We start from the raw sequence: 27,913 nt of genomic DNA on the forward strand, positions 1-27,913 counted from the left end.
GTGCCCTTGTTCCTTTAATAGAGAAGAGTATTAAAAACCCATATGTGGGAGCTGAATGTGCTCAGTGGACAACACGGGTGGGTAATGTGTGTGTGTCACTGTGTTGTCAACCTGGAAAGGAAGAGCTGCAAACAGAGGCAAAGTAGAGCTTACCTGGGATTAAAGAATTTCAGTTTGGAAAGCACAGATCCAGGCAGGTACCCAAATAGTGTTCCCACTTGTAGGGTGAAAAAAGGGATTTTATGAGGTTAAGGAAGAGGGGTGGCAGTTACATGAGCCAAGAGAAAAGTTTTCTGTGGGCGTTTTAATAAGTTGATCCACTCTGGGTTATACACTGACCACTGACTGTATCTTCAGGAAGTCCATATCCATCAGACTTGTGGTCAGATGCCTGTCCTCCTGCTGGCCACTCAGATGATTGCTGTTCTGCCCAGTGCACAGGTTTTGGCCCAGTCAGACAAAGGCCAGTGAGGTGGCTTCTCTTTGGCGGCTGCTGCGCCTCCGTTCTGACGTGGCTCCAGTCGTGTCTGTCTCTCACAATGTTCACAAAATGTTCACAATGTACAGGTGCCTGACTGTGAAGATTTCTGTGTGGAGCTCCCCACATCCACATTAAGCTGCAGGTGCATTTGTATCGACATCTTCAACCTGATCTGTGATCGCATAGATCTTGTAACCTTCTCCCCTTGCTTACCTGTAACTTCCCCCTCCAACAGGGAGAACCCTGGCTCCGACTGTCTGTCACTTAATCCACTTCTCGTCCCACATTACAGATGTAGGGTTTTCAGGGTTGTCAGTGAGGACCCACATGGAAGTAGCTGATAAAACACAGTCCGCTGTCTGTGCAGTACATCCTCCCTTTAGTCTACAGACTCTGCCCATTTCCCGGTGTCCCCAGGTCAGCACCCTGTCTCACCACCAGCAGTGAGCTTTTCCCCAGACATTTCTAATACAGTTAGATTCTTTGTTAAATTTTGTATTTACCCTGTGACACTCTCACATCCTAACTAACTTAATTTGAATAGATTATGATTTAATTGTTGGGCTCTAAGGATCTATGGGTTTAGACAAAAGCATAGTGGCCAGTGGCCATCACTAGAGTGTCCCATGGGACACTCCAGACTCCACACCATGACCCGTTTACCGCCTCCGTAGCTGTGCCTTGTCCAGAGCGTCATGTACACGGGGTCCCACAGTGTGTGGCCTCTTCAGGTTGGCTCCTGTCACTTAGCATCATGCACGCAGATTTACCCACGTCTCTGCACGGGTTGGCGGTTCCTTCCTTTCTGTTGCTGAATAGTTTCCATTGCTTGTGTAGGGGAGGCAGAATAGTATCCCCCCCTGCGCTTCTTGGTTCCTGCCTGAGACAGCTGCTCCTCCTGCCCAGAATTAAAGAATGCTTAGCAGGAGAAAAGCAGACAGAAATGTAATGACATGTGTACTTCCTGTCTGCATAGGAGATGCCCAGGAACACTGAGTAACTCCCCAAAGTGACCTAATTTACCACCTTAAAATCTATCTTCAGCTAAGCACAAGAAAGGTGTTAGGGGAGGAGAGAAGCTAGTTAACTGGGGGGTTATCAGGCAAAGCAGAATAAACACAAGTGCATGGTTGTCATGCAGAGTTGAGCCGAGGCCAAACTCCACTGGTAGAAGCTTCTAGAGGTTAAGTTAGCCTTCCACTCCTGGTACAGAGGGACACACCCTTACACATGTGGATTTCCTGCATAAATGCAAATGCTCCTTATAACAGGGCAACTTCTCAATTTCCAGAGAGTCTCTCTGCTGTTTTAAAAAGTTAATCAGCCCAACATAATCCTGTGCCAAAGAGGCATATTTTGGGGTGGCATATTCTGCTACCCTTCCTGTGGGTGTACCCCAATCTGCTACCCCATTCATCTACTGAAGAACTTTCTGATATCTGTGAGTTTTTAGCCATTATGAATAGAGCTGCTGTGTAAAATCACATGGTGGTTTTTGTTGGGACATGGTTTTTCAAAGCAGTTGTCTAAATACTGGAGCAGCAATTTTGGATCCTAAGATAAGATTTTTTTTTATGGTAAAATATTTTTTAATGGTTCTTTTTTGTTTTATGGATTTTTTATATCTTGAGTAAAAATTCTTTATCAAATGTTTATTTTGCAAATACTTTCTCCCAGTTTCTCTCTCGTCTTTGGGTCCTCTGAACAAGGTTTTAAGAGTAGAAAATTACAATTCTATAAAACCCATGTGATTATTTATTTTTCTTTTCAGTTAGGCTTTTGGTGCTGGGTGTTAAAACTCATCATTTAACCTGAGTTGTGCAGATTTTCTTCTTGTTTTTTTTCCTTCTTGGACTGACATGGTCATTTTGCAGTTGAAATTACTTTCCGGCAATTTCAAGCCTACGGAAAACTTGCAGTGTCAGTACAAATACTCTTTACACTAAATTCCCCGGCATCCCGTTTCACCACTTCACAAAAAATGCTGGAGTGTCTGTGCCAAACAGGGACACAAGTCCAGGGAGCTACCACCTGATCTCAAATGGGGGAAGTGTTAGGGTCTCCACATGATAACCCAGGGCGCAGACCCCCCGCGGCTGTCACCACCACCTTCTTCTGCAGCTGGGTTGGGAGAGACAACAGGAGAGTGAAAGTGGACTGCTTGTAAGAAATGAACGGGTTTCTCCCACTTTATTTCTCCCTTTGACTGATTTTGGTTTCAAAGGTATTTTGCCCCTGGATTTCCCACCCTGGAGTTCCACTAAGTAATCACTGATTGACTTGAACATGACGTAAGAGGAAGCCCATGGAACAAGCTGACATGCTAATAATCCCATAGGAACCTCACTGTTCCCCAGTGTAGCTGATAAGTAGTGTCCAAGTAGCTTAAATAACATGACTGATAGATTTCCCTTGGTTTATAAATTGGGAGTTTCTAAAGTTTTATTTTCACTTTTGAACGACTCCTGACTGCACCTCTTTTAGTCACTGCGGTAGAAAAGGATGGATAGGACACACATTGTCTCAAAATCAGTAGAACTAATGTCCTGGTATTGTACAAAATGTCAGAATCCACAGTCTAAATGATAGATGTGCCATTATCTTGTTTCCTTATCTTTTATCTATATAAACTATCCTATCAAGGGCTCAGCTTCCTTATCTGGGATAAGAGGTGGGTAGATTTGCCAATATCCAGGAGCATTGGAACTTTAATATTCCCTGGTTATGAGGGCTGAAGCAAAAACAATGGCTTCTTTAATAATTAAGTTGGTTCATGAAAGTCACCAGGAAGATCTCTGAGATCAAATACCATATACACATTGCAGCACACTGACCCTTACAGTGCTCACTCACTCACAGAATTAAGGGCACTGTGCTAGGGTTTTAGGGTTCTCTTTTTTCTTAGGCAGGGAATGTAGATCAAAGGATTTCTTTCTCTCACTTTTTGGTACTACAAGCCTTTCCTTATCTCTTGGATCTTAAAAGATGGGTAGAGTTTTGGCATGTGGAGCATAGGTGGGGCATTTCAGGTGGTAGGAACAATGTGATCAAATGCATAAGAAAGAATGGATTTTGAGAATGGCACATGATATTACATGGTGAGAGCAGCATCTCACAGTTTCTGCCTTGCACAGCACTGGTTTTAGATGATATTAATGCAGGTCTGAAGCATTTGGGAAAAGCTGCCCATCACATCCCCTTATGTGCTGCACTATGGACTCTGAGATGCTTTGGAGGGAAGCATTGATTTAACTTGCTCAATTTAGTCTTACTCGGATTTACTTGACAACAACCCTTTCCGCAAAGCAACCTTCACTCGACTGATGGGCTGTATTTTGTGGAAGGCCTTTGACAAATGCTGGCATGGGGCTAAGGATACTTCTGTGTTGGGGCAGGCATGTGATTTTTTTTTTTTTGTTAGAATGTTTCACTGTTTCATGCCCTAAAATTTGTCACTTTGTAGAATGCAGGGTTTAGCCTTCTGCCTTTATTTGATTCATTGTGCTTCTCAAACAGCTCAAGAACTTTCCTGGCTTCATCTCAGGTGGTTACTGAGAGAGCTCCCAGGTATGTTTCATGGCTCTGGGCACTTACCATTCATTTCCTCTTGATTCCTTTCCTTTGACTTCAAACTTCTTACGAATGTGAGCTAATTGGTAGGTTCCTCAACCTGTAGTATGAAAATCAGCTACCTCCCTCACATTCACTTTCTTAGTTACAAGATGTAATATTAAATGAATAAAACATAGCCCAGGGATTGACTATTGAGCAATGGCATATGCTCAATAAAATTGTATTTGCCTTCTTTCTTTGTCCAGAGGTATCCAAACACTGCCAAAGTTCTTAAATTGAAAGCAGAATCATCTAATGTATCCATCTCATCCAACCATCAAAATTGGTCTTTTTTTCTTACCCATATTGCCTCTTATTCCTAATAGTGACATTTTAGTCCAGTCTGAGCAGATTGTAACTTACTACTTCATTAATACCTTGGCTATTCCTTGACTAAAATTTCCTTCATGGACTGACAGTCTCATGATCCCAATCAGTTTTTTAAAGGTATACACACAAACAACAAACACTAATTGCCCTGACCATAGGTGAGTTTCTACACGTTTATACACCCAGGTATTCAATGCCAGAAAAAGATATCATAAGGCATTTATAGCAGCCTAATATGTTCTCTCTCACATCTTCCCCCCTCTGTACTCCTCAGGGGTAGCCCTTATACTGAATTCTGTCAGCACGTGTACACGTGGCAACACTGTATCCTCCTGGGTCTGGCGTCTTGGCCTGTATCAAGTGTACCAGTGCTTTGTTTCTTTTATTGTGTCCCCCTGCTTATTTGAAATTAGACATTCATGTAGTGTCAAAGTACCCCTGATTTCCCAATATTATCATGCTGATGTACATCTTCAAGGGCTTTCCACAGTTTCTCTCTGTCTTTCCACCCTCTTCCTCTTCAATCTACATCTATTTTATTTAACCAGCCTCAGCCAGCCTCACTCCCTCTGTTCCCCATCACGTACCAGTCCCCTGATCAGCCAGGGTTGCTCACATTTCATAAACCCTCTGTGCTCCTTCCTGACACTGTGTCTGTCTTGTTTCGTGCCTTGAAGGCCATTTGTTCTCCTTCCTACATATCTGTTCAAGTTTCAGCTCAAACCCTGTCTTTCTCAAGAAGTCTTCCCAGAAGAAGCCAGTGCTTTTTGGAATTCTCCTTTAGTGAAATCACATAGCCAGTCTAATCTGTGCTCCCTGACCTGGTAATTAATTACTGATTGTTTCCATCATTTAGTAGTGTTTGTTTTCCTTATGTGTTACTGTCTATACAAGCAGATTAGAATGACTTGAGCCAGGAACTATGTAGGTTTTTTTTTCATTTCAGTACAAGGATCTGTGATATTAGATTAGATTAGATTAAACTGCTCTTTCCCACTTCCATTCACACTAAGGTCTTGCATAAAGCACAAATAAAACTTACTGGTTACTAGGTTTTCAAGTCTTTCTTTCTGGTCCCTGGCTCTAAGCTGCACTTCTGTAGTGCTGACTGCTTGCTTATTGTCACGCAACTTGGGAATTAGCCAAATCATTACAAATCTAGAACATTAAAGATATCAGAAAGCCAAATGGATGTCATAGGCTGAGGCCCAAGGGAGAGGTGTGTGAGTCATAGGTCAATGAGGCTCAAAATTAATGATTTGCTCTTCCAATATTCCATTGTAATTAAGAAAGGAATATGCAAGTATGTGATTAAGATCTAACAACATTGGTAAAAAGAGAAAGGGCTTTTTGGAATGTATGAGTGAATATGATTGGATGGAGAGAAAGAAAAAACCAGGGCCATGAGCCCACAGATGAGCTCAGGAGAGAGGAGGTCTCACTCATCTTGGAGAGCCTCAGCCACCTGAGCAGTGTTGGCAGGAGACAAATGAAAGGGCTTTGGGAGCGGCTACAAAACACTCACGGAGAAAAGCTTGGCCTGGTGTTCATCACCCAGCTATTCCTGACACGCACACATTAACTAAAGGCAGGTCTTTGCCATAGTGGTGTCCTTATTTGGGCAGTTGGGTCAAATCAAAAAAGGGCATCTTGGGCTGCCAGAATCAACAAAGAGAGGAAAAAAATAAGCAACATGTCACTCATCAGTGGTTTTCCCCAATATATACGGTCTCCCTGATAACACCTCACCTAATTCCTATCGTAGCACAAAAACTAGATTGGACGGTAAGGTAAGATACCTGTAGAAACTGAATTAATATAGAAAATAAAAAATAACTTTAAACATAAAGTTCTGAATGTTGTTCCCAAGGAAAATTGAGGTGATAGTTCAATAATACATTGAGATCAGGTGAGGGCTGAGAAATATTAGAAAAGCGGGATATAGTAAGAAAACATCTGTTTGAAGGCATGAGTAATATTAGTAAAAATGTGATTGTTCCATGACCTTAAACATTTTCTGACAAAACATTAGAAACTCTCTTCCTGTAGCTTATAAAGGTATAGATACAGTTTTAAAAATAGTAAACCTTAAAAAAAAATAGTAAACATTAGATATAGCTAATACACTGCAATCTAAAACATTTAGAAATATTGAGAATTAACATGTTTTATTCCATTGTAGGAAACATACAAGACTTCTAGTTTCTAGTCCAGCAACAGATGAAAACTGGACCAAACTGAAAAATCAGTGGCACTTCTCTCAGGTCCATCAGAGATGCGAGGTTACAAGGCAGGTCACAGGCAGATGCAGAGAACAGTAATTTACCAGAACAGAAACCCTGGCTCATGAAATCCCTTTGGAGATCCACAGGAGTGGAAAGCTCTGTGGAAGCCAGTGCAGAAGGTTAGGAAAACCTGAACTGTAATTGGTGAATACCTGGAGGCTCACCGTGGACAAGTCTGTGAGACAGAGACTCTAGGGAAGCCCCCATACTTCTGTGAGTTTTACCTCTTGCAGCTCTACCAGGTTGTTCTATAATAATCAGAAAAAAAATCCCTTTGGGGTTCTGGCAGTGTGGAGAGGAAAGGAACAATTTTGAAATATACCAGAGAATTCAGTTATTCTTACCAAGGCCTGCCTTCAAAGAAACTTTTGCCGGAGGCTTAACCCTTTGGAGTTCTGTCAGAGCCTAACTGACCTGGGGGCAGGGAAATAGCCAACTCCAGCCCCTTTTATCTATTCTGTGCCTCCTAAGGTAGGGGATAAAACTAAAAGGTACTGGTGAGGGCATGGCTGAGGGGCACAGGCTACTGTAAGACTGAAACCGAATCAAGACTGTGGAATGCTTCCCCTCCTCCACACTGTAACACCACATCATTAAAGGCTTTTTTACTGCCATTAATATCACCCAGTACATCATTGTCTGGATAGAATCATTAAAATGCTTAATATCACAAATGGCAGAAAACAAGTAAAATACAAAAAAAGGAACAAAGAGCAATGGTACCAGATACAAAGAGTAACAAGTATGGTAGGTATGATCTGCTATATCAATAATTGATTCAAATGCCAGTGGTCTAAATACACCAATTAAAAGAGAGAGATTTGTCAGACGGGATGGAAAAACGACCCAGCCAGCTAGAAACAAGATATCTTCCTTAAATATGAAAATACATATGGATTAAAGTGATGGAGAAGGATATACCATGCTAATATTAGTCAAAAGAAAGCTTGAGTAGCTATATTAATTTCAGGCAGAGCAGGCTTCAGAGCAAAGAAAATTATCAAGCACAAAGAGGGCCAATACACAATGATAAAGGGGCCAGTTTGCCAAGAAGACATTATAATTGTTAATGTGATGTGCCTAATAACAAAGCATCAAAATTCATAAGCCAAAAACTGACAGGACTGCAAGGAGAAAGGGATGAATCCACTATCACAGCCAGAGATTTTTTTATTTATTCATTTTTTTATATGCCCATTTTTTTGGTATCATTAATATGCATTTACATGAGCAGCTTTGTGGTTACTAGATTCCCCCCATTATCAAGTCCCCCCCCACATACCCCATTACAGTCACTGCCATCAGCATAGTAAGATGCCATAGAATCACTACTTGTCCTCTGTGCTCTACTGCCTTCCCCGTGCCCCACTCCCCTACATTATATGTGCTAATAGTAATGCCCCCTTTTCCCCCTTATCCCTCCCTTCCCACCCATCCTCCCTGGTCCCTTTCCCTTTGGTAACTGTGAGTTTTCTTGAGTTCTGTGAGTCTGCTTCTGTTTTGTTCCTTCAGTTTTTTATTTGTTCTTATACTCCACAGATGAGTGAAATCATTTGGTACTTGTCTTTCTCTGCCTGGCTTATTTCACTGAGCATAATACCCTCTAGCTCCATCCATGTTGTTGCAAATGGTAGTATTTGTTTTCTTCTTATGGCTGAATAATACTCCATTGTGCATATGTAGCACCTCTTCTTTATCTATTCAGCTACTGATGAACACTTAGGTTGTTTTCATTTCTTGGCTATTGTAAATAGTGCTGTGATAAACATAGGGGTGCATATGGTTTTTTGAAACTGGGCTCCTGCATTCTTAGGGTAAATTCCTAGGAGTGGAATTCCTGGGTCAAATGGTATTTCTATTTTGAGTTTTTTGGGGAACCTCCATACTGCTTTCAACAATGGTTGAACTGATTTACATTCCCACCAGTAGTGTAGGAGGGTTCCCCTTTCTCCACATCCTCGCCAACATTTGTTGATGTTTGTCTTTTGGATGTTGGCTATCCTAACTGGTGTTAGGTGATATCTCATTGTGGTTTTAATGTGCATCCCCATATGAATTTTAGAACTATTTGTTCCAGTTTGCTGAAGAATGCTGTTGGTAATTTGCATTAATTCTGTAGATTGCTTTGGGCAGGATGGCCATTTTGACAATATTAATTCTTCCTAACCAAGAGCATGGGATGAGCTTCCATTTGTTAGTGTCCTCTTTAATTTCTCTTAAGGGTGTCTTGTAGTTTTCAGGGTATAGGTCTTTCACTTCCTTGGTTAGGTTTATTCTAGGTATTTTATTCTTTTTGATGCAATTGTGAATGAAATTATTTTCCTTATTTCTCTTTCTGCTAGTTCATCGTTAGTGTATAGTAATGCAATAGATTTCTGTGTATTAATTTTGTGTCCTGCAACTTTGCTGAATTCAGATACTCTAGCAGTTTTGGAGTGGAGTCTTTAGGTTTTTTATGTACATTATCATGTCATCTGCAAATAGTGACAGTTTGACTTCCGCTTTACCAGTCTGGAAGCCTTATATTTCTTTGTTTTGTCTCATTGCCGTGGTTAGGACCTCCTGAACTATGTTGAATAACAGTGGGGAAAGTGGGAATCCCTGTCTTGTTCCGGGGGCTGCCCGCCCCCTACTGACGGTCCTCCCGGCCAATGAACGCGCGGCGCCGCGGAGCGGACAGCTATTGGGGGCGCGCGCAGATCACGTAAGTCCGGCGGCTGCGTAGTAGCTGCAGGCGCCGCCGCCTCCGTATTCATCAGTCAGTAACGTCCGGAGCACCGCAGAGAGAAGCAGTCTATACCGTTCCCTCCGTGCTTCGGTCTGCCGGTCCGGGGAAGAGCAGCTTGAGTCGTCCCGTCCGCGCAGTGGGCCCGCGGAGACCAGATGTTGACGGACCCGCTCCGTGCTCGGCGGCGCCATCCTCCCGGCCTCGCATGCGCTGGCTGCACTGACCTCACCCCAGCCTCGGATCGCCTCGCGCCCGCTGGGCTCCCGGCGCCTCACTCGCCCATTCTCGACTCTCCCGCGGCGTGCGGCGTGCGGCGTGCGGCGTGCGGCAGTCACTGTGGCCGAAGCGCCCCAGGTGGTGGAGATCGACCCGGATTTCGAGCCGCTGTCGCAGCCGGACTACAGCCAGTCCAGCTCTGCCTCCTCCACCCTGGCGCCGTCGGGCGGCTCGACCAGGAACCCCGAAGCCGCTGCGGGCCTGCATTCGGCCTCGGCAAGAGCCGCTTGTCCCACCGCAGCGCATGGGGCAGCCTATCCCCTGCCGATCGCATCGTCAAGGCCGTCGAGAGCTCGGCAGATAAGCCGCTCCCGCTGCCGCGGATATGCGGCGGAGGGTCCAGAGCGGGCCCCGCTTCAGGGGTGAAGGCGACAGCGACGGCCTTGCGGGCTGGAAGGTACGTGGCCTCGGGGCGCGGCCGGACCCGGATGGGATGGGCGCGGGGACCCCTGCCTCCGCATGAGGTCTCGGTGGAGCCGGTGAAGGGGCGGCTGTGCAAGTGGCTCGGCGGGCAGCGCGTGGCCTGGCCCGCGGGGCCGGGAAGCGGCTGACGCGGGTGGGGGGCTCGCAGGGCCCGGCCAGGCGCCGGGCGTCGGCGCGCTCCGCCAGAGGGGACGCGCTGGAAGGGAGGGAGCGGAGTGGGTGCGCCCGGGGCAGACGACCGAGCGGCCGGCGAAGTTCGCCGTGGCGTGGGGAGAGGGGCCCGCCAGAGCCGCAGCTCCTCCGTCCGGGCCTGGGTGGTGAGGGCGGCTGCCCTCCGCCCCGCGGCGCGCGTCCGCCCGGCTCGGGGCCGCGCCGCCGACCTGCTTCCGCCGCCCGGGCTGGGGACGCAGGCGGAGGGGTGGGGATGGGCCGCGCAGACGGGGAGGCCGGTGGGCGTTGTGCCGTGTGTGGATTTTCTCGGTGGGGGCCTCGAGGGCGAGGGCCTGCATAGCTGAAGTTCAAGTGTGACCCGCGGCGGGCGAGAGGCCGCCCGGTGGCAGCACTTTTAGAATCAAAAAATTTTTTTCATGAGGCACCTCTCGTATTATTTGGGAATGAAGTTTCTTTGCTTTGGTCTGGGAACTGACAGTGCATTTTCTTGTATTTAGAAATCCATATCTTTCTGTCATTTCGGTTTGTAATCTGCAGCTGAGTCATTTATAACTAGCCACAGAGATTCTGAGACGGGGACTGTGGCTATAGTCAGAGTAGGGTGAGGGCCTCTGGAAACCAAAGACCCCTACACCAAAACTCCGTATTAAACAATTCAGCAAAGTCAGTCACATTAATTCTCTAAAGTAAAATACCAAATTAGGAGTATAAGCATTCTTCAGTGAAGATTAGTTAAAACTAAAAAGCCAAGAGTAACCCGGCCTGGAATGTTTGTGTAAACATCCCCCGGATAAGAAAATACCTCCAAGTAGCCCATGTCTTCATTGTGTCAATTAAATAAGGCTGTTGTAAAATTTACTTTAGCCTGCTAAAAGGCCCAGCTTATCTTTAACTTTGCCCAGATGCTGCTTTTCCTCCTCCAGCCCCTAATCAAGTGATGTATAACCTGGGCAATTAATATGGCGAGTAAGCCCAGCCACAAACAACATAGTAAAAGGCAGGAAGCATCCCATCTTAAAGATAAAGTTGCATTTTAACACCCAGGAAGTTAAACAGGTAAGATTATTCTTTAAAAATTTTTATTAAGGCATTGATATACACTCCTATGAAGGTTTCACATGAAAAAACAATGTGGTTACTACATTCACATATTGTCGCGACCCCCCACATCATACCCCACTGCAGTCACTGTCCATCAGTGTTATAAGATGCCACAGATTCACTATTTGCCAAGAAGTAATTAAGTTGCTCTTGGCTTTTTGAGCTTTAATTGATTAGTTTTGGGTCTTTTTAGTGGACTTTCTGGCCTTTTTCTCTTTCCATCCCCTGCATGGCTGATTTCCTGCCTAACAAGTAGGTTTCGTTTTTGTCTTTTAGAGGGTTTCATTTCCTGCCCAGAAGCCATTTAGTTTGATGTAGCCACACTTGTTTACTTTTGCGATTGTTTCCCTTGCCTGGGGAGACATACTCAGAAAAAATTTGCTGAAACCAACATCCAAGCGCTTACTACCTATTCTTTCTCCAGTTTTATGGTTTCAAGTCTTAACATTTGTAGAAACAAAAAAAACCCTCTTTCATCCCCCCACTAAACAAACCCAAGACGTGCTTTTGGATTTTCATCCTTTTCTTTGTCCTCCAGAGACTTGTTTCATCGATCATTCATAAGACATACCCATTTCCTTTTTTCACTGGTTTATTTAGGATTGCTCTGTCTTAAAAATGATGAATAAGAAGTAAATACAACTTTTTCCTCAGGTGGTTGTGTTTATATACTAAAGATGTATATCCATGTTAATATGTGTAGCTCTAGTTCATTCATTTTAACTAGTATATATTACTTTGTTTTACAAACATACCACAACCTTTTAATTTATTTTTCCAATATTTCACTATACAAATAGTGCTGAAATTTACATTTTTGTTTATGACCTCTTGTGCACATGGATGAGAACTTTTCTGGATTCTATATCTGGAAGTGCAATTGCTGTGATGGAAATGGCATACAGCTTTGATTTTACTATGTATTGCTTAATATTTTTATACAGTGTTTATACCAGTTGGCACTACCAGTGCGTAAGAGATTTACTGCTCTACATTTTTGCTCATCTTTGGGATTTCTTTGTTTTTTGCCTTCCCACTTCCTCTGTATAGAACTTGCTATAAAGTCCAGTAGATTTTACTTCTACATTTTTTTTATTTCTAGCTCTTCTTTGCACAGCCACGAAGTAAGAAAATTTTTTGATTCATTTTATCTCATTCATAATCATCTCCGTATTTTTGACTCTACTGCTACAACTTTAGATGAGACCCTTCTTACCTAAACTATTGCACCAGAGTGAATATTGCAATCTCTCTATTGGAAATCTCTTCCTGCTCCAATCCATCGTGCTTGAAACTGCTAGATCACTATTTCTCATGTAAGTAGTTTACCATTGTTTGCAGTGTTAAATTTAAACACTTAATGTGGTATTCAGGGTTATCTATTATAAGGTCCTAAACTACCTTTTCAACCACTATTTTCTGCATATGCCCTATACACAGCCAGACTAGATTACCTGCATTTATTAATTCATTCATATAGTTGATATTTAATGCTTTTACTATACTATACAGGTATACTGACCCTTGAGTTTTGTAGGTACTATTGCTATAAAACGAACAACTCAAGATTCTTGTTATTGGCAGCTTGCAAGTGACTTCAGGCTCTTCTGTGAATAAACCCAATGTTTTCAGCCTCTGTTCCTCAAACAAGTTTTACCTCCGCTTGTGATGCCTTTTTTCCTAGTTCTTCCACTTAGCCTTCTTTGCCTTTCTAAGTCCTACATACTTTTCAAGGCCTGCTTCAGGAGGCATCTTTCCATGAAGCCTTTTCTAACACCTGCAATTAATTTTGCTCCCATTCTACTATACTTACATAGATTTTTTGGCACTTACTATGTTCCATGTATTGTGTTATCTTTCCAAGGTGATAAGTAGACTACTTTGTCCATTTATATTGCCTTTGTAAAACTTAACATAATGTCTTATATATGGTAGGCATGCTATTAACTTCAGTTGAAAATAGTATGTTAATTAAAACCAACCTCAGCAATTAGACTATTTTGGGAGATCAATTTGAATTAGAAAAGATGCTTAATTATATACTTATATCTAGTGCTCTTTAAAACACTATAGAATAAATTAAACTAAATCAAATAGTAGGTTTCTATAAAGAGATCTTTAGGGTTCACTTTGATCAATAATGAACTTTACTTGTAATTAGTGTAACAGTTATTCAGTTTGTTTTTAGACTTTTAAGTAGTTCCTTTAAGGCAGAGTTTTCCAAACTGCACTCTGAGGAATCCAGTGAGTTGGTTCTGTTGGGTTGCTTTGGCTGCTGCTGGATTCCTTCCCTGCCCCAAAGCACAGCCTTTTATTTATATTTTACTATACTGGGCTCCTTCGTAAACAAGATTTTATCTAGGAAAGACTCTTCTGATGAAATTGTTTAAAATAGTCGCTGAGTGTAAATACTTCAACTTTATCCATATATTTAAGATTTTCCAAGATCTTACAAAAAGATAATATTCCCTCTTACTCCTTTATTACCACAAACTGCAGATCAGTAGTTTATAATGAATATGAGACTTGAAAAAGTAAAGCAAATGATATGTAATGGGCTTTAGGTATAGCAGGTAAGCTGTCTGTTCTCTGAATATTCTGTATCTGAATTTGTATTTTTGAGGAGTTGTTAGAATATCAGAAATTACTGGAATTGGTATACAAATTGTTAGGTAGGCTGAAGAATTTTCAGGATCATGGCTTGTAAATTTTAATGTGTGTAAAATTCTGATTCAGTACATGTAGGCTGGGGCTTCAAATTATTATTAAAAAAAAAAAAAAGTTTTAGCATTAGTGGACTGTGGGCCACATTTTGAGTAGCAAGGAGCTAGCTGACTTTCCAAAGCCTAACACCACATTTTAGGACTGCAGTCTTGGTCCTAGATAGCAGGTTTTCATTATTACAATAGACATTTGCTTAAACTGCCTGTTTCTCTACAGTCTGATTTATATTTTGCCATTTTAATAGAAATTTTTGGCTGTAGCTCCAGGAGTAAGGGGTGGGGGATTCCCCTCCAGAAACAAATTCCAGTGAAACCAAACTAAGTCAAGGGAAAGGGCAGGTTGGGAGAAACCATTGTTATTGCTCACAGCTCCAGGTGTCCTCTTGGTCACTGCACGCATGTGCTTAATTTTGTTTGGCTGAGGCTGTTTTAGTTGGTATAAGTACTGCCTTTTTTTAAAGCAATTGTTATTATCATGAATTAACAGCAATTATATGCCACAGCAGGTTAAGCTGTTAATTTTATCTGTAGCACATGTGAATTGAAAACCTAATTTGTGTAAACCAGTGAGACAGTTATTTAGCTAAATAGCTTATACTCAAAAAGAAATAAATCAATTTTGAGGGTCATTAATTATTTTATTTAAAATATATAATATCAACTATTTTCATAGTCTTTTGTGCTTTTATAGAAAATTATAATACTAAATCATAGATTTAAATAATAGTTTTTTAAGAAAACTCAGAATTATTTACTTTTGATAAATGGAAATTAGTAATTAACTTTGTAGACCAGGACAGCAGAGCAGTTTTGGGGGAAAATTACAATTTTTATCTAAACACATTAGAATAATTTTCATACTGATAGTTATTATGTCAGCCCTATATTATTTCACTTAATAATTGTCAGTAGTAGAAATTGCTGGTGGAATTACATTACAAAAGTGACTTAAAAATATTCTTATTCCTTATCAAGTAGTTACTAACATTGCTATAAAAGTTTTCATGTGGAATTTGTTAGATGTTGCAATTCTGAATAGAAATAAACTTCCTTTGTTTCTTCTGATAGCATCCATTGATTTTTTTTTCCTCAAAGATACTGTAATAGTGCTGATAGAAGCAGAACAGTTGGAATGTACATTAAAAATAAATGTGATGAATAAAAAACACTACACTACAACATTATAGCCTTGATTTTTCTTTACCAAAGTTCCAGAATCTAAAGGACAAAAATACTGACAAGGTCAAGAAAAAAATGAAAGACAGAAAAAGAAAATGACACTGAGGTCTTGGTTTAATACATATGTATTCCAGGTTGATGGTTGATTTCATTAGCAAATCTCATTGTTGTGCAATGTATGCTCCTCTGCAGCAAAATGAATATTGTATTCTCACAGGCTCTGTGTGTATCTATTATGTTGCATTAAATGAATACACACATATTTGTAGCTTTCTTTGGTTTATTCTTTATAGTTTGTCTTTTAAGAAAAAGAGAAATTGAATTACATTCTTGTTAAATTGGTAAAAGCTTTTCAATTTATATTATAGCTATGTTTCCTACTTTTATTCTCTGAAGTAAACAATTTTAAGTGGTTAATGTAAAATCATTCTAATTATCCTATAACTTTCTAAATTAATAGAATATAATATTGATTGATTTACGCTTAAAATTAATACTGAGCTTCTTAAGCATATGCTTTCCAACATATTTTTAAATGTAAAAGTGTTTTTAATTGCAAGAAAAATGTTAAACAAGTGTACATATTATGCCAAATGTAAATACGATTACCTTTCGCAATACTACAGATTGTAGGTTGAGATCACTAAGGTTTGAATTTTCATAAAACAGGAAATTCAGAAATAACAAATTTCAGTGGCTACACACTGGAAGAGTTCATTTAATAATAGAAGAGGTTGCCTGACTCTGGGTTATGTATATGAGTTCAAATATGGATCAAACTTTATTGGATACCACTGTTATTTAATCTTAGTCATTTTGAGGTCTGACAATAAGTTATAAAATCTATGGTTTTTGGTAGTGTTCTCAAAAGTTGTCCTCACAACTAAAATTCTTCTGACAAGCTTGAAAGTAGAAGAGCCTAAGGTTTGATGTAATATGGGTTGATTGTATGCCATTTGGAAATTACCTTTGTGGTAAAAAATTGGCCTTCTGGCTTACTTGATGAAATCCTAATAAATACCTTAGTTATGTTGAACAGCCATAAACTGTTATAAGTATGTAGTTGATTAATGCATCATATTAAGTTAATTTGTACTCAGAGCATTTGCATTTCATTATTCATAGTGGGTAACGTAAAAACTAGGTATTCCAATATCTAGTAAGGGAAATACTAAAATAATTAGAGAGTAATATAGAGCTAAATCAAATAGGATGAGAAGGTTATGTGGGCCCAAATAGCCAGGGTTTTGAGAGAGGAGCATCCTGAAAGTGGTGAGATTTAAACTGATAATGAGGTAGGAAAGCAATGGGGTACAACATGACCATAATGTGGGCAGTAGGAGAATATAAATTTGGCATCTTTGGGAGACAGAGAAGAGGAAACCCAACTGTAATGGAAGATACAATTTGCTACTGCCTATTAAATATCAGATTGTAGCATTGCTAAATTTTAGTAGTATTAAGCCCAGATATATGGTATATTGAGATGCTGCCATTGTGGACCTTATTTTTTCTTGTATGATAAAATGGGAGATAGGAAATTCTCTTGATACTAACTTTACTCTTTTCTTCCCCACCAGTAACGTAAAAATAAAACCTGCAAAAGTGTGTAAAGATTCATACTCTAAAATGAATCTTAATTGGTGTAGACTGAATGGGAAGATAATCAATCTAGAAACTCTTAAGTTAGATTTCTTTACCATTTCTTGGTTAGAAATACCAAATTGAGGAGGAATAAAAATCATCACAGATTGGGCTCCCAGGTTGCTGAATTAAGCAGGATAATAGAAGGCCCCCCGGAAAAGTAAGAGAGGGACTGATTTAAATTTTAAAAAGAGATCTCCTTGAAGTGTTTGGACCTGTGTATTAGTGTCGTCTTCATCTGATCTGGAGCCAGTCGTCGCTTGCGTGACCATTTTACTTACTCATCCATCAGAAGAACCTGAATTTAGAAAATGAAATAGGACTTTGGAATATGAAAATGGGCTATGAATTTAACAAACATCCTGAGGATTGTTAGTATTTGTTTAAAGTCCCAGATGAATACCTTCTGGTGTAACTATTTACTAAAAGCAATACACTGTATAAAAAATGTTTCAAATCCAATAAATGAATACATATAACCCCAGATTAAATTGTAGAAGGTTTACTAGCAAGATGGTTCATTTTCTGGATAACTTTCCTTATGTTATGACCCTAACTGTGTTGAGGAAATGTTAAAAGAAACTTTCATAGGAAATCTATTACTTAATTTATATAAAGATGCTGTTTAGAAAATTACAGTACTGTCCAGTGTCCCGTTACTGAAAAGTAAAGAAGTTTCTCTTACTTCTGAGCACTAGGAAAAGCTCTGGTGCCTGTTTGTAAATTACTTCGTATATGGAATGAATGAAAATTTTGTAATTAGATCTTGTTTCCCATTTCATGGATTGCTAAGAAGCTAAGAGCTGAACCACCCACATTTTAGAGTTGTGCAAGGCCTTAGGTGTTTCCTGTGTTCCAGCTTTACCTTGTGTTTCATCTTTCTTGCATCCTCTTATTTTCCCTTTATACATACTAATTTGTATTTTGAAAGAATTCTATTCTACTACTAATGTTTCTGTAAGTCACATTAAATAACTTTGGAGTCAAAGATGGGATATAAATAACTATGTGAAGCTTAGTTATTGCAAGGAGAAGGCGAGCAAATAAGAGGAGGAGTCTTTCTTCCTTGTGTTCCCTTCCCAGCATCCTCCCTCCTTCATCTTGCACGAATTTCTTAAGTCATGGAGGACTGAACTCTTCTGTACTTTCTCAGAATTGCAAGGGGGCAGGGAAATCCTTTCTGAAGCTTTTTGCTTGTACAGAGTTACCAGGTACAGTTTGTTAGGCTAAGTGTGCCCTACACGAAAGTGCCCGACTGAGAGAACAAGTAGGGCTAAAATACATCTTAGAGAAGGAAAAGGTGACTTATTCTCATTTGTTGGCCCAGAAGGGGTCTTTTTCTAACTCATAGGGTGATAGTATTTGGTTTTTGTCCCTGCCCTTTTGATTGAGTTATAAACTAATCTAAAATTTGATGACTAATGATAAAAGTTACCTTGAATGAAGCAAAATTTCAAATTTATTTTCTTCACCCGTATATTTCTATTCCATTACTCTCTAAATTTGACCCCATTGTGTTGAACTAAGATAGTCATGATCTTTGAGATAGTTTAAATAATTTCTAATTTAAAATTTTGTTTTGTCACATGCATTACATAATCAAAGCTACCTATTTAGTAAGAATTATATCGAATTTTCGATAAAGGAAATAAGGGTTGTGTTTGCATTCCAGGTAACAATAGGATGTTTGAAGTATTTAATTTGATTTGTTCAGCTGGAACTGTTAACTACTTAGTCATGGTTTTCTGAAAATTTGTTATTAATGTATCATCATAGTAATGTGGTCATTAGCAACTTGCATCAAGGTTATTCAAGACTGAATAAATACTCTTTTCAAGTGACACACAGTTAAGTGTTTGTAATGAAACCTGCTCTGAGATTCTGAACTCCTGCTACAGTCATATCTACTTGGGTGTTCTTTTTGTTGTTACTGATTTTATTGTCATTTTGTTTTCTGTATCAGTACATTAGAATTTTATTTTGCAAACAGTAAATATAAACCTGATTAAGTATTTGATTTTTTAATGCTCACAGGTAATTATTTTAGGTTTTGTTTTTCTGAAGCACAAATTTAAAATGATCCCAGGAATAGCTTCTAGTTGTGTGACTTTTAGATTCGTGTAATTGAGATTTTTTTCTTAAAGATTGCCACATAAAATCAAAGTATCTTGTTTTTCAGGAGTTTGTCTTAATAAAAAAATAGGCTTATTATGCTTTGATTATTGGTCTCTGATTACAACTTAAAAACTACTTTCATCAAGCAGTTGAAATTTAAAGACTTTTTTTATATTTAGGAGGTTTTGAACAGTTGACCTTAGTTTATTTTTAAACCTTGCTTTGATTTTACAATATACTTGCCAGAAGTAATTAATTTATTTTTGATTTTGTTATCATTAATCTACAATTACATGAGCAACATTATGTTTACTAGGCTCCCCCCTTCACCAAGTCCCCCCTACATACCCCATTAGTCACTGTCCATCAGCGTAGTAAGATGCTGTAGAATCACTACTTGTCTTCTCTGTGTTGCACAGCCCTCCCCGTGTCCCCCCACCACATTATACATGCTAATTGTAGTGCCCCCTTTCTTTTTTCCTGCCCTTATCCCTCCCTTCCCTCCCTTTGTCCCCGGTCCCTTTCCCTTTGGTAGGTAACTGTTAGTTCATTCTTGGGTTCTGTGAGTCTGCTGCTGTTTTGTTCCTTCAGTTTTCTTTTGTTCTTATACTCCACATATGAGTGAAATCATTTGCTACTTGTCTTTCTCCACCTGGCTTATTTCACTGAGCATAATACCCTCTAGCTCCATCCATGTTGTTGCAAATGGTAGGATTTGTTTTCTTATGGCTGCTTATTGCACTTTTTAAACTGGATTTCATTCTTCCTTTTTGTTTGTAGTTTCGCTCTCTGCTTTCATCATTGCTCTCCTGGTTATGAGCAATAGCTTTGTTTTAATCGATATGTATCTATATCTGTATCATCTATTATCTATCATGTATCTATCTAATCATCTGTCATCTTTCTATCCATCTTTCTATCTGTCTATCATCATCTTTTTGTCTGCCCATCTATCCTTATGTACAGAACAGTTAACAACATAGCTTATATGTTACTTCCCTACATTATGCTTCCAAAAAATCTTGCAAGGTAACTAGGCCATAGAGACAGCACTGGGTTCACTGAGACACCTGCAGGTCGTGTCAGCCGCGTGTGCTTACAAAACCAGTAAATGGTGGTGCAGGGACTTCAACCCATATCTCTGTCCTCTGTCCTCTTTTACCTCCTTATCACTTGCTGACTGTGTTCTAGCCACATTCATTGACTAAGTGCTCCCTGAAGACCACAAGTATCCTTCCTCTGGGCCTGTTGTAGACAGAAAAGTAAACTTGGTGCTTTGCTCACCACCATGTTTGAGGGACATTGGCGTCACTGCTGATAGGAGGAGGGACAAATAAAAAGGAACACCAAGTTCTAGACAGGAGCAGTTGGGAGCAAAGTGTATGTTGTTGAGTGACGTGTTTATTTGAGTGTCCAAACTTCCCTCTTTATCTAGTTATTGCGTCTTTACATTCATAAACATCATAAAATCCACTGATTTCAATAGCCCAAACACATATTATTACAGCAATTCAGTTGTGGAGGTCAGAAAAAATGAGAAGGGCTTCGCTGTACCACTGAATCTATGACTGGATATTGCTAAAACCAAACAAAAAGAATTCACCATGGCTGGAAGGGCTGTTTTCTACTTACTGTCTCTCTGTGGACTCAAACAGAATCCCTTTTTTTTTTCCAGTTTCACTTGTATAGGGTACCTGTCCCCACCCCTTCAACTTGTAGTTTGTCTGTGTCCTTGGATCTCAAGTGAGTCTCCTGTAAGGAAGCACATAGATGATCTTGAGTGAGTGATAGCTTTGTTTAGTATTAATGATTTCCTATCTGCCTGCCTATCTATCTATTTATCCATCTATCTATATCTGTCTATCTATTTATCTATCTTATCTATCTTATCTATCATCTGTCTATTATCATCTATGTATCTAATCTATCTAATCTATCGTCTGTATGTATGTAGATCTATCTAAACTATCAATCATCTATCTATCTGTTATCTCTTTTCTCATTTTTGTCAATGTTGTCACTAGGTGCACATTCATTCCTTAACCTTCCCAATTTAGCATGCAATCTGTTTCCAGTGAGTCCCAGACTAAGACATATGCATACACATACACAGTAATGACATAGTGTCATATCACATTTCCTCCTTGTGTTGACCTGCTTCACTGAAAGTCAGCATTTCTCTTGGATTTTTTATACAAGTTCACATATATGTAAATGGGAAATATACCACCAATATGTTGTGCTTGAGTGGACAAACTGACTTTTATTTTCAACTAATTTTTGTGTCTAAAAATCCTACCATTAGCCACTCTAAAACAAAGTAATGAATCGAGAAAATTCTTATGCAGCAAATATTTATTTAAACACTTAGTATGGCCTTGGCACTGAGGTAACTCTATCAATAGAAGTCTCAGCAAGTATCATATATACTAGTGCAAGTGATGTATGTAAATTATTCCCTTTGATTCTCTCAACAACTCTGTGAAGTACATCATGCACCAGATGAGTTTGAGGTTAGTGATTTTCCCCAAAGTTACCCAAAGCCTGTTACCTGAGAAATCTGGATTTGCACCGAGTGTTTGATTACAAATAGTCTACACTATTAACATCTTCAGCCTCTTGTATCTTCCTTCTTTGAAAATTCCAGCTTCAGAAGAGTGACAGATATTGTTATGCCATGATTATATCAAATATACCAACAATTGATTTGGTAACAAGGATACAAGTGAGCTGAACTGGTGTTTTAGCAATTGTATAGCAGGAAGAAGCTAGCAGTTATGCAATGATGGTACTTAAACTAAAAAATGAAGATTATGTGGGAGTTAAGCAGCACAAGAGGGAGTGGAAGAGTATTTCTAATAGAGGAAATAAAGTGGCTAAAGGCCTTAGTGCAGGAAAGATCCTGGGACATTTGAGGAAAAGATAGAATGCGGCCAGTTATGGCCTCAACACCTAGAAAGAGTGGGGAAAATAGGCCACAGATTATGTCAGTTTAGATAGAGATGGTCGTCTGTGGGTTTCCATGTTGAAAATAGTGGAAATTTTTAGCAATTACCTGTTCCATGAAACAGCAGGATGGGTTAGGAGTAAGACTCCCAAAATGGGAAGTTTTATTTAAAAAAACAAGGAAATAGATACCTATGTTACTTTGTAAGGCTCTGCTGTACCATACTACTACACACTGGATTGTTTAAACCATAGACGTGTATCCTCACAGTTTGGAGCCTAGAGGTCTGAGAGTGAAGTGTCACCAGCTGGGTTCCTGCTGAGGGCTGTGGCCTGGGGTCTGCTCCATGCCTCTCCCCTAGCTTCTGGTGGGTTTTGGCAATATTTGGCTTATAGAAGTGTTCCCCAAAACTCTGTCTTGACCTTCACATGCCATTAGGCCTATGTCCATATCTGTTCAAAATTTTTTTTTTTTGTTATCATTAATCTACAATTACATGAGGAACATTATGTTTACTAGGCTCCCCTCTTCACCAAGTCCCCCCACCACACCACATTACAGTCACTATCCATCAGCGTAGTAAGATGCTACAGAATCACTACTTGTCTTCACCGTGTTGCACAGCCCTCCCCATGCTACCCCCTACGTGCTAATTATACATGATAATCGGAATACCTGCTTTCTTTTTCCCCACCGTTATCCCTCCCTTCCCACCCATCCTCCCCAGTCCCTTTTCCTTTGGTAACTGTTAGTCCATTCTTGGGTTCTGTGATTCTGCTCCTTTTTTGTTCCTTCAGTTTTTCTTTATTATACTCCACATATGAGTGAAATCATTTGATACTTGTCTTTCTCTGCCTGGCTTATTTCACTGAGCATAATACCCTCTAGCTCCATCCATGTTGTTGCAAATGGTAGGATCTGTTTTCTTATGGCTGTAGAATATTCCATTGTGTATATGTACCACATCTTTATACATTCATCTACTGATGAACTCTTAGGTTGCTTCCATTTCTTGGCTACTGTAAATAGTGCTGCTATAAACATAGGGGTGCATCTGTCTTTTTCAAACTGGGCTAGTGCATTCTTAGGGTAAATTCCTAGAAGTGGAATTCTTGGGTCAAATGGTATGTCTATTTTGAGCTTTTTGAGGAACCTCCATACTGCTTTCCACAATGGTTGAACTAATTTACATTCCCACCAGCAGTGTAGGAGGGTTCCCCTTTCGCTACAACCTTGCCAACATGTGCTGTTGTTTATCTTTTGGATGGTGGCAATCCTTACTGGTGTGAGGAGATATCTCATTGTGGTTTTAATTTGCATTTCTCTGATGACTAGTGATGTGGAGCATTTTTTCATGTGTCTGTTGGCCATCTGAATTTCTTCTTTGGAGAACTGTCTCTTCAGCTTCTCTGCCCATTTTTTAATTGGATTATTTGCTTTTTGTTTGTTGAGGTGCATGAGCTCTTTATATATTTTGGATGTCAAGCCTTTATCAGATCTGTCATTTATGAATATATTCTCGCATACTGTAGGGTACCTTTTGTTCTATTGAAGGTGTCTTGCTGTACAGAAGCTTTTCAGCTTGATACAGTCCCACTTGTTCATTTTTGCTTTTGTTTCCCTTGCCCAGGGAGATATGTTCATGAAGAAGTTGCTCATGTTCATGTCCAAGAGATTTTTGCCTATGTTTTTTTCTAAGAGTTTTATGGTTTCATGACTTAACATTCAGGTCTTTGATCCGTTTCTAATTTACTTTTGTGTATGGGGTTAGACAGTGATCCAGTTTCATTCTCTTACATGTAGCTGTCCAGTTTTGCCAGTACCATCTGTTGAAGAGACTGTTATTTCCCCATTGTATATCCATGGCTCCGTTGTCATATATTAATTGACCATATATGTTTGGGTTAATGTCTGGAGTCTCTATTCTGTTCCACTGGTCTGTGGCTCTGTTCTTGTGCCAGTACCCAATTGTCTTGATTACTGTGGCTTTGTAGTAGAGCTTGAAGTTGGGGAGCGAGACCCCCCCCCCGACTTTATTCTTCCTTCTCAGGATTGCTTTGGCTATTTGGGGTCTTTGGTGTTTTTATATGAATTTTTGAACTATTTGTTCCAGTTCGTTGAAGAATGTTGTTGGTGATTTGATAGGGATTGCATCAAATCTGTATATTGCTTTGGGCAGGATGGCCATGTTGATGATGTTAATTCTTCCTAGCCAAGAGGATGGGATGAGTTTCCATTTGCTAGTGTCTTCTTTAATTTATCTTAAGAGTGTCTTATAGTTGTCAGGGTATAGGTCTTTCACTTCCTTGGTTAGCTTTATTCCTAAGTATTTTATTCATTTTGATGCAATTGTGAAAGGAATTGTTTTCCCGATTTCTCTTTCTATTAGTTCATTGTTAGTGTATAGGAAAGCCACAGATTTCTGTGTGTTAATTTTGTATCCTGCAACTTTGCTGTATTTTGTTATCAGTTCTAGTAGTTTTGGAGTGGAGCTTTAGGGTTTTTTATGTACAGTATCATGTCATCTGCAAATAGTGACAGTTTGACTTCTTCTTTACCAATCTGGATTCCTTGTATTTCTTTGTTTTGTCTGATTGCCATGGCTGGGACTTCCAGTACTATGCTGAATAACAGTGGGGAGAGTGGGCATCCCTGTTCTTGTTCCCGATCTCAGAGAAAAAGCTTTCAGCTTCTCGCTGTTCAGTATGATGTTGGCTGTGGGCTTTTCATATATGGCCTTTGTTGTATTGAGGTACTTGCCCTGAATATCCATTTTGCTGAGAGTTTTTATCATGAATGGATGTTGAATTTTGTTGAATGCTTTTTCAGCATCTTTGGAGATGATCATGTGGTTTTTGTCCTTTTGGTTTATGTGGTGAATGATGGTGATGGATTTTTGAATGTACCATCCTTACATCCCTGGGATGAATCCCACTTGGTCATGGTGTATGATCCTTTTGATGTAATTTTGAATTCTGTTTGCTAATATTTTGTTGAGTGTTTTTGCATGTATGTTCATCAGGGATATTGGTCTGTAATTTTCTTTTTTGGTGGGGTCTTTGCCTGGTTTTGGTATTAGGGTAATGGCTTCATAGAATGATTTTGGAAGTATTCCCTCCTCTTCTATTTTTTTGGAAAACTGTAAGGAGAATGGGTATCACGTCTTTTCTGTATGTCTGATAAAATTCCTAGGTAAATCAATCTGGCCCGGGGGTTTTGTTCCTGAGTAGTTTTTTGATTACCGCTTCAATTTCTTTGCTGGTAATTGGTTTGTTTAGATTCTGTGTTTCTTCCTTGGTCAGTCTTGGAAGGTTGTATTTTTCTAAGAAGTTGTCCATTTCTTCTTGGTTTTCCAGCTTGTTAGCATATAGGTTTTCGTAGTATTCTCTAATAATTCTTTGTATTTCTATGGGGTCCGTCATGATTTTTCCTTTCTCGTTTCTGATTATGTTGATGTGTGTTGATTCTTTTTCTCTTAATAAGTCTGGCTAGAGGCTTATCTATTTTGTTCTTTTCTCAAAGAACCAGCTCTTGGTTTCATTGTTTTTTTTTTCTATTTTATTCTTCACAATTTTATTTATTTCTTCTCTGATCTTTATTATGTCCTTCCTTCTGCTGACTTTAGGCCTCATTTGTTCTTCTTTTTACAAATTTGATAATTGTGACATTAGACTATTCATTTGGCATTGTTCTTCCTGCTTTAAATATGCCTGGATTGCTATGTACTTTCCTCTTAAGACTGCTTTCGCTTTGTCCCACAGAAGTTGGAGCTTTGTGTTGTCATTTGTTTCCATATATTGCTGGATCTCCATTTTTATTTGGTCATTGATCCATTGATTATTTAGGAGCATGTTAAGCCTCCATGTGTTTGTGGGCCTTTTGCTTTATTTGTACAATTTATTTCTAGTTTTATACCTTTGTTGTCTGAAAATTTGGTTGGTAGGATTTCAATCTTTTTTGAATTTACTGAGTCTCTTTTTGTGGCCTAGTTTGTGTTCTATTCTGGAGAATGTTCCACGTGCACTTGAGAAGAATGTCTATCCTGTTGCTTTTGGATGTAGAATTCTATAGATGTTTATTAGGTTCATCTGTTCTAGTGTCTTGTTCAGTGCCTCTGTGCCCTTACTTATTTTCTGTCTGGTGGATCTGTCCTTTGGTGTGAGTGGTGTGTTGAAGTTTCCTAAAATGAATGCATTTCATTCTATTTCATCCTTTAGTTCTGTTAGTATTTGTTTCACATATGCTCTTGCTCCTGTGTTGGGTGCATATATATTTATAATGGTTATATTCTCTCGTTGGACTGAGCCCTTTATCATTATGTAATGTCCTTCTTTATCTCTTGTTACTTGCTTTGTTTTGAAGTCTATTTTGTCTGATACTAGTACTGCAACACCTGCTTTTTTCTCCCTGTTTGCATGGATTATGTTTTTCCATCCCTTGACTTTTAGTGTGTGCATGTCTTTGGGTTTGAGGTGAGTCTCTTGTAAGCAGAATATAGATGGGTCTTGCTTTTTTATTCATTCTATTACTCTGTGTCTTTTGATTGGTGCGTTCAGTCCATTTACATTTAGGGTGATTATTGAAAGATATGTACTTATTGCCATTGCAGGCTTTAGATTCGTGGTTACCAAAGGTTCAAGGTTAGCTTGTTTACTACCTTACTGTCTGACTTAACTCGCTTATTGAGCTGTTATAAACACAGTCTGATGATTATTTCTTTCCCTTCTTTTTCCTCTTCCTCCATTCTTCATATGTTGGGTGTTTTGTTCTGTGTTCTTTTGTGTTTCCTTTAACTGCTTTTGTGGGTAGTTGATTTTATTTTTTGCCTTTAGTTAGTATTTGTTTGGTCTGCTTTCTTTGCTGTGATTTTATTTTCTCTGGTGATACCTGTTTAGCCTTAGGAGTGCTCCCATCTAGAGCAGTCGCTCTGAAATACCCTGTAGTTGTGGTTTGTGGGAGGCAAATTCCCTCAACTTTTGCTTGTCTGGGAATTGTTTAATCCCTCCTTCATATTTAAATGATAATCGTGCTGGATACAGTATTCTTGGTTCAAGGGCCTTCTGTTTCATTGCATTAAATGTATCATGCCATTCTCTTCTGGCTTGTAAGGTTTCTGTTGAGAAGTCTGATGATAGCCTGATCAGTTTTCCTTTGTAGGTTACCTTTTTCCTCTCTCTGGCTGTCTTTAAAACTCTGTCCTTGTCCTTGATGTTTGCCGTTTTGTTTATTATGTGCCTTGGTGTTGTCCTCCTTGGGTCCCTTCTGTTGGGAGTTCTGTGTACTTCTGTGGTCTGATCGATTATTTCCTCCCCCAGTTTGGGGAAGTTTTCAGCAATTACTCCTTCAAAGACACTTTCTGTCCCTTTTTCTCTCTCTCTTCTTCTTCTGGTACCCCTATAATGTGGATATTGTTCCTTTTGGATTGGTTCCATAGTTCTTAATATTGTTTTATTCCTGGAGATCCTTTTATCTCTCTCTGTGTCAACTTCTATGCGTTCCTGTTCTCTGGTTTCTATTTCATCAATGGCCTCTTGCATCTCATCCATTCTGCTTTTAAGTCCTTCCAGAGATTGTTTTATTTCTGTGGTCTACCTCCCTACTTTGTCCATTAGCTCTTGCATTTTTCTCTGCAGCTCCATCAGCATTGTTATGACCTTTATTTTGAATTTTTTCAGGAAGATTGGTTAGGTCCATCTCCCCAAGCTCCTTCTCAGGGGTTGTCTCTGTTAGTCTCGTCTGGATCAAATTCTTCTTTCTTTTCATGGCAATAGAGGTAGTTGTGGGGAGTTGGTGCGTGTGTCAGCTGGGAGAACATCCCTTCTTGCTACTAGCAAGAAGGGCTAGTAGCCTTCCTCTCCTGTGAGAATGGCAACCCCTAGTGGCTTGTGCTGGGCAGCT

General features: G+C 39.6%; 1 protein-coding gene across 2 annotated transcripts in view; it reads left to right on the top strand.

Annotated features, from left to right (window-relative positions):
- The first annotated feature begins 9,973 nt into the window (after positions 1-9,973).
- The window catches only part of LOC130683922 (nucleosome-remodeling factor subunit BPTF-like), a 46,001-nt gene continuing 28,061 nt past the window's right edge, over positions 9,974-27,913 (top strand). Inside the window, exon 1 of one of the 2 annotated variants that reach the window (XM_057503219.1) lies at positions 9,974-10,109. The gene's annotated coding sequence lies outside the window, so the exon portion shown is untranslated. The remainder of the gene's footprint in view (positions 10,110-27,913) is intronic. The other variant, XM_057503217.1, reaches the window with a different exon arrangement.

The sequence above is a fragment of the Manis pentadactyla genome, chromosome 5 (assembly GCF_030020395.1).
Source record: "Manis pentadactyla isolate mManPen7 chromosome 5, mManPen7.hap1, whole genome shotgun sequence".
Taxonomy (NCBI): domain Eukaryota; kingdom Metazoa; phylum Chordata; class Mammalia; order Pholidota; family Manidae; genus Manis; species Manis pentadactyla.